A 7,730-nucleotide genomic window follows, 5' to 3' on the forward strand; every position below is an offset into this window, starting at 1 on the left:
GATCTTGTGAGGCCCCATCTGGAGTACTGCGCCCAGGCCTGGGGCCCCCACTACAACAAAGATGCAGAGCTCTTGGAATGAGTTTAGAGGAGGGCCATCAAGATGATCAGTGGGCTGGAGCACCTCTCCTATGAAGAAAGGTTGAGGGAACTGGGCTTGTTTAGTTTGGAGAAGAGAAGGCTCCGGGGAGACCTCATTTTGGCCTTCCAATACTTGAAGGGAGCATATAAACAGGAAGGGGAACAATTGTTCACGAGGGTAGATAGCGATAGGACAAGGGGGAATGGTTTTAAGCTGAGACAGGGGAGATGTAGGTTAGATATTAGGAGGAAGTTTTTCACACAGAGAGTGGAGACGCACTGGAACAGGTTGCCCGGGGGGGTTGTGGACGCCTCGTCCCTGGAGGCATTCAAGGCCAGGCTGGATGTGGCTCTGGGCAGCCTGGTCTAGTGGTTGGCAACCCTGCACTCAGCAGAGGGGCAGAAACTCAATGATCTTTGAAGTCCTTTCCAAACCAGGCCATTCTAAAAATAAAACAAACTAAATAAATAAAAAATAAACACAAACATTGACTAGATAAAGGATTAATGTTTTCTTGTTAAAAAAAAAAAAAAGGCTTAGTGAAAACTCTAATCTCCATACACAGACAGATGCAGTAGTTTTTCATCTGAAGAGAGATGTTATGCAGTAAGTACTGCGTGCAGATGTGGAGTTCCTAGTACAGGAGAGACATCAAACTGTTGCAGCGTGTCCAGAGGACGGCCACAAAAATAATCCCAGGGATGAAACAGCTCTCCTACAGGGGCAGACTGAGAAAGCTGGGGCTGTTCAGCCTGGAGAAGAGAAGGCTCTGGGGAGATCTGAGAGCAGCCTCTGTGTATGTAAAGGAGGGCTACAAGAAAGAAAGAGACAACAGGGTCTGTTGTGACAGGGCAAGGGGAAAAGGTTTCAAACTAAAAGAGGGGAGAATTAGACTGGGTATAAGGAAAAAGTTTTTTACAATAATGGTTGTGAAGCACTGAAGCACTGGAACAGGTTGCCCAGAGAGGTGGTGAATGCCCCATCCCTGGAGACACTCAAGGTCAGGCTGGACAGGGCTCAGAGCAACCTGCTGTAGCTCTAGGTGTCCTTGTTAAGTGTGGGTGAATTGGACTAGATGACTTTTAAGGGTCCCTTCCACCTCAAAACAATTCTATGATTCCATGATTCTACTTTCTGACTGCAACAATACTAACAAAAGTAAGGATCTGTCACACAAAACGGTGGGCATCTGTTCAACTAATTTAGTTCATAATTATTATGCTCATGAGTAAAACAACGCCTCATTACAAAAGTGTTGAAAAGGTACAAAACAATAAATTATTGGGTCTACAATTAATCCTTTTAATGCCATTTGTCAGCAATAGGTGATGAACATGACACACTCTCAAAGCACCAGTAATGGTTCTATCAGTGGAAGCTGAAAGCTATTATATTAACATTGTTTCCAGCTGAGGGGAAGCAGCACATCCTTAAGTTTAAGTCATTGATACAGCTCACCTATAAGCACAGAGGCATCTGGACAGACTTTTGCTGCAAACTTCAGCACTACTACTGATGCACTGGGAGAGATTCCCTTCAGTAACTGTGTCAAAACAGAGTCAAAAATATTGAACATCTGATTAAATTTTTCCGTTATTTTTTTCCTCTTACCAGCATCTTCAAAGCTTCAAACCTTCAATGAATGCCTCAACATGTGTGTTGTGGTCTGCCAAAGCACTACACTGTGCCCAGAGCACTACTGTGAATGGAGTCAGAGTCCTGGATCCCATAAGCTTCCAAGCTGATCTAGAAGGAAAGCTGTCACTATTACTAGTTTCAAGTCTATAAAGGATATGTGTAAGCTTAGAGTGACATTCTAGTAGCTTTTCCTAGAATAACAAGATTCAGTCACACTATCTGAACCTAAGCTCCTAACACTCTAAGTGCCTGTGCAACCCACTGTAGGGAACCTGCTTTAGCAGGGGTTTCGATTAGATGATCTCCAGAGGTCCGTTCCAACCCCAGCAATTCTGTGATTCTGTGAAACTTTCACCAGTCTCCTGTGTGTATGCATCAAAAGTGCCAGGGGCATCTTTAGCTGAACTGCTTAGGGCAAAACATGGGAAAATTACTACACAGATTGGTACTTGGGAAATGTCTTAACTGCAGTCGTTTTATTCTTAACACTACTTCAAATAATCATAGAAATGTTAAAGAATCATTAATTTTTAAGATGCCCTCTCCATATCTGATTCTGCCTACAGCTGGAGATCAAGATTTGTCAGTATTCAATAAAGCCTGAGTCTCTCTAGCCTGTTTTCTCCTGCAGTGGTCTGCAGCCTTACCCTTCCTTCCTCACCAACAATGAACATGATTCTTTATAAGTAGAGTATCTTTCTCTTCATCTCTTTGACTTCTCCAGAAGTAACCAGTAAATCCATGGAGCGTCTGAGGCATGGACTCAGGTGTGAACGATCAAAATCGTTTATTGCAGGTTCTAACATTCCTTACATACACTCACAAGTTTTCTCTTGTAACTTCCCACCCGCCTTTACATGTCAACAAAACATTCCACAAACACTCCTCAACCATGCATGCAGGCGCTTATCCAATCAGAGTCATGAGTTGCTCCTAGCCACGCTCTCTTCCTCTAATCAGGGTCATTATCACACAGCCATCACACAGCTTACCTGACTTTGTTTTTCTCTTCTTTCTGGAGGTGTCCTTGGTTCTCAGCCTTGCTTTCTCATGCCGTTTATCTCGCTTCACAGCTTCTGCTCTGAATAGTCTTGTATTCCCACAAATCCACTTCTCTAGAAGTAACCACTAAACCGCTTCCCAGTCAACCACTAAAAGTAGTGCCTGATTTAGTGTTTGGCAATCCTGCCCTCATCAGGGGAGTTGGAACTAGATGATGTTTGAGGTCCCTTCCAACCCAGGCCATTCTATGATTCTATGATTCTAAGTATCAGGGCAATATCCTGGCAATGTGTGTGTATGGCTAGTCCACTTCCTAGAAACATGAGCTGATTACTGTGGGCTGGCTGAGTAGTTTTTGTCTAGAGCCCGCTGAGATGGACAGCCATCAGCACCAGAAAGTTAGGAATTTCATCTTAGGCCTAAAATGAACAATGTAAGCCTGTGGTAGGGCTTGTCAGACTTAAAATACCATTGTTGGTTTTCAGCAATTGGACAACACCATCTCTAAGCCATCCATCATCCTTCATGAAAGTAAGAAAGACTGAGTAAAGAGTCCATCTCACTATTTCCCATAGATGTACTACTGAATTATGAATTTCAGAATTTCTGAAGTTGAAACATACAGAAAATCACAGAAACAGAGGTAGTATTTACAGAAAGATATTATCTGCCCCCTCCCTGTTTTCTAACAAGGAGGAACCCTGCCTGAGATTTGTCATAGCACTGATTCATTCTTATATTTCTATTCACTTATGGATATGAGGCTAGAAGAAAATAGTTTCGTTTTTATCTGCCCAGTCAGAAGGGAAATACAGAATTTTTCAATGTAGTTCTTTAGTCACTGAGATGAAAACGTACCAGTAGCCATTCCTTTTACACAAACCAGCTCTTTGACACTATCAGTTAGAATGATGTGGTAGGCATATCACAGTGTTGTATTTTAAGAACTAGATGTGCTGATGAGCTTTTTAAGATTAAAAAGTAAATAGGATCTGGCTATTTTTATTCCTCTCTTAAAAAAAAAAAAAAAATGTACCAATTACATTGTGAATGTATTTGTCTTAAAGAACAAGAAAAAAGGGGAACTTGAACACAAGTATTTATCTGTACTAAAAATGACAGAAATGTAATTCATACACAATTAATATCTTGTTGCTAGATCTGGTGGAATATTAAAGGACTTTAGTGTAAATAAGAAATAGATATCTTACAGTTTAAGAAGAGATGGTTTAAGAAAGATAATGCGTTCTTTTCTGTCATTGTTTAAAGATTTATAATGTATACATCATTACATTTTCTACTTCAGCCTAGCCTCTACAAGTGAATCATAAAGTTAACAATGGAGTCTTAAAGCAAAATTACATCAATTATTCATCAAGGGGAACTTAAGTCAAAACTGCAGAGACTTCACTGAATTAAGGTTTTTCTGAACTTTTCATAAGAACTCCCATAAGCAAGACCTTTTTTTTTTTCTCTGAATATGACATAATGAAAAGATGTCGGGCACTGATAAAACAGCAATGAAGAGATGGGGGAAGGCCAGATCTGAGTGCTAGCTGGATCGGGGCTCATACACATCACATGAAAACAATGGAAACAGGCCAATATTCTTCCACCAGAGAGCCTGAACCCTTGTAGAAGCTCCAGAATCACTTTATGCCATGTAAGGGTTTCTAAGTTATGTTTAGTATGAACAAATTTAATGGAATACGTTTCCAGTGTCATTAGGCCATTCTTCTGATGCGACTGAAAGTGCTAAATGTGAAGATAAATAGCTGCAGAGGATGCAGATCATCTATTTGACAAAATCTAAGATCTGACTGTAAAAGCAAAGACCCCACAGCCTCATTTATGGCACAACTGAAAACAGATTTTTCACAGGCTGCAGAATGGTTTTCAAGCAGTCCAAAGGAAGAAAAGGTTCTACTTTTTAACAAGCGACTGTTGAAAAGCTAAATGTATAACCTGGACATTGTGGGATACAAATGTTGAATGCAGAAAGAAGCTGAACCAGAATACGCTTCATCATATGGACTCGTTCTCCTTAATAAAACCAGAGAGCTGTAGGAGTTGAATGATGATTTTACAGACCTGAGTAAGTATCCTTTCCTTAGTGCCAATATTTCTTCAGCATTTCAGAGCTATGGGATTCTTCCTCAGCTGTATATAACCCCAATTTTTACCTTGCCCCAAGGAGAAAACCATGTTGTGCTTTATTAGAACTTAAATTTGGGGACTTCAAAGTCCTTTAGAAGCAAAAAGGAATTTAGCTTCGTATTCTTCTCTGAGGGTGAATTCTATTCCTAGGAGGATTTGTTGGTTGTGATCCAGGCAATGAGAATAAACTGGTAGAGAATAGAAGGGGAGAGAAGTGCAGTTATTTGTTGCAGAACACAAAAAACAGACAAATATTTCTCAGGCTGACACAGTCACAATGCATCTTGCATCTCATTTTTTTTTTTTTTTAATTCCAAACTTCAGAAAGTAGATCTTTCTCTGGAAACAGCTGAAGAGTTTGAATTCCAGGGTTTCTTTCCCAGGAAGAATGGGAAAGAAATACATTAGGAGACAGTGATATTAGATTTCTTCCTCTGTTGCAGAGTCTTTTTCCTATAATGCTTTTTTTTTTCTTCTCAACTCTAAAAATTGTTTCTGCTACTTTCCTGAAATGATCTGAATACATGTTGTTGTAGTTTAACCCAGCAGGCAGCTCAGCACAACACAGCTCTTCTCCCCCAAGTGGGATGGGGGAAAGAACTGAAAAAGGTAAAAGTGAGATAAATTGTGGGTTGAGATAAAGACAATTTAATAAGAAGGAAAAAATAAAGAAGAAGAAGAAAATAAATAAAGAAAAAATTGTTGCACAATGCAATTACTCATCACCAGCTGACCAATGCCCAGGCAGTCTCCAAGCAATGACAGCCTTGCTGGCTGACTCCCTCTGGTTTAATTGTTCACTACAAAGCTAAATGGCATGGAACATGCCTTTGGCCAGTTTGAGTCAGTTGTCCTGGTTTTGTCCCCTCCCAGCTCCTTGTGCACCTCCCACCTCTTCACTGGCAGGGCAGCAAGAGAAATGGACAAATCCTTGATTCAGTGTAAGTATTGCTCAGCTATCCATATACTATCTACATTTTCAACCAAAATCCAAAACACAGCACCATGACAGTGGCTATTAAGGAAATTAACACTATCCTTACTGAAAAAAGGACATGCAGTTTTAGAATCACAGAGAATAGACAGGAGTTTAAGTCAAGAATTCTGAGAATTCTGACTAAAATAAAACATATGTGGTCTTTTTTTTTTTTTTTAAATTTTCAATATATTTTGGAGGAAACAATTTGACTTAGTGATTAACTTAATTGGCCACACAACTAGGGAATGGAGCTGTTGGTGTCAGGGTATCCAACCAACCATAAAAGATATTTTGTCTCTATTATCTAATAAAATTACTGTGTTCAGACCAGCTTAAGTGACTAAATGATCATCGAACATGTGGCACCACAAATTACAGCTCTGAACCACTGTAATCAAAGACTTTTCTCTGACTCTCTGCTTCCCTCACTAATCATGCGAGGCTGCCTTATATCACACATTTACCTCTGCTCCTCCACTGCATCCCATACTGAGCATTCCCTACTGCTCTGACCAGTGTTCATGAACAGAAAAAAAAAAACAAAAAAAACTGCCAGTTGATTTGCAGTGTTTTAGAGTAGCTGCTGGGCAGAGATCCACCTCTTCTTCCAGGTTGGACGATAGGGTGAGAGGGAATGGCCTCAAGTGATGCCAGTGGAGATTCAGGTTGGATATTACAAAAAATTTCTTCTCAGAAAGAGTGGTGAGGCATTGGCACAGGCTACTCAGGTAGGTGGAGGAGTCACTGTCCCTGAAGGTGCTCAAGAAACATGTAAATATGGCACTGGGGGACATGGTTGAGTGGGCATGGTAGTGATGGGTTGACAGTTGGACTGGATGATCTCAGAGATCTTTTCCAACCTTAATGATTCTATGATTTTATAGTGCTAAGGAGTAGTTTAAGTAAGATACGTGAATAAGTAGGCCAAAAAAAAGCCCTCCAAATGAAATGCACAGAAAGCATATGATAAAATGAGGGTGTAAATGTGAATCCTTGTTTTCACTCAGGCAAACCCACTACACTATTCTGAGTAACAACTTTCAGCCTATAATCAAATGCCATGTTTCTTTCCTCATTTGATTTCACATAAAAAAATTCATTGTGAGTTTTCATAATAGAAATTTATTTCTTGACAACAGGAAGCAGCCCCAACTAACACCTGCAACGTTCAAAATCTTGCACTAAGAAAGCTCTCCCTGGACAGAAAGCATAGAAGATCGCAGACAAGATTTTCTGATGCACTTAACTCTTGCATGGATAATAGTTCTGCTCTGTAACTTGCAATGAACTTGCAAAGGATGCTGTGGGGATGCAACCTGCTACTGCTGCTTCTCTGGAAGTGGACAGTCACCCTCATTCTGAATGATTTTTGATAAACACAGCGCTTTCCCACCGTTTGCTTTTGGGAAATCTCCAGAGTTCCTTCTATTTCAGTTATTCATTCTCCTTCCTACAAAGTGAATGATAACCTGGGGGGCCTGTGACATTTGAGGCATTTTCAGAAACAGTGATAAACGCTTTCTTTGCTGACTTCTGGAGGGAGGTGTTGCCTACCCCGTGGCGTTTTTTTCACTAATGGGTAGAGCAGCACTTTCTATTCTGCACAGATGGAGCAGAATAAAAGCCTCTGAGAGAAGGAAAAAATTGGTAATAAAAGTATGTGAAACAACTGTGCGAAGCTGTTGTTATTACAATAGGTTTCCTTTAGGAGAAACTAACTTCCTCAAGCAAAGATGGGTCTGGCAACTTCTTGTGCAGCAAAGGCATATCATCTTGCTGCCATCTGTACTACATTTATTGCAAGGAGAAGGAAATTAGAGTGTGAATGGGAAACTTCTAAAAGACCCTTTCTGGGCTGCAGTGCCTCCTCAGC

At 40.5% G+C, this 7,730-nt stretch overlaps 1 long non-coding RNA gene across 1 annotated transcript; it reads left to right on the forward strand.

The window, feature by feature from the left end:
* Positions 3,011-7,491, forward strand: LOC110394774. Its single transcript, XR_002435872.1, has 4 exons — positions 3,011-3,252; positions 4,603-4,816; positions 5,752-5,819; positions 6,997-7,491. It is a non-coding gene; the product is annotated as an uncharacterized LOC110394774 (long non-coding RNA).

This window comes from Numida meleagris, chromosome 2 (genome assembly GCF_002078875.1).
Source record: "Numida meleagris isolate 19003 breed g44 Domestic line chromosome 2, NumMel1.0, whole genome shotgun sequence".
NCBI classification, from domain to species: Eukaryota; Metazoa; Chordata; class Aves; order Galliformes; family Numididae; genus Numida; species Numida meleagris.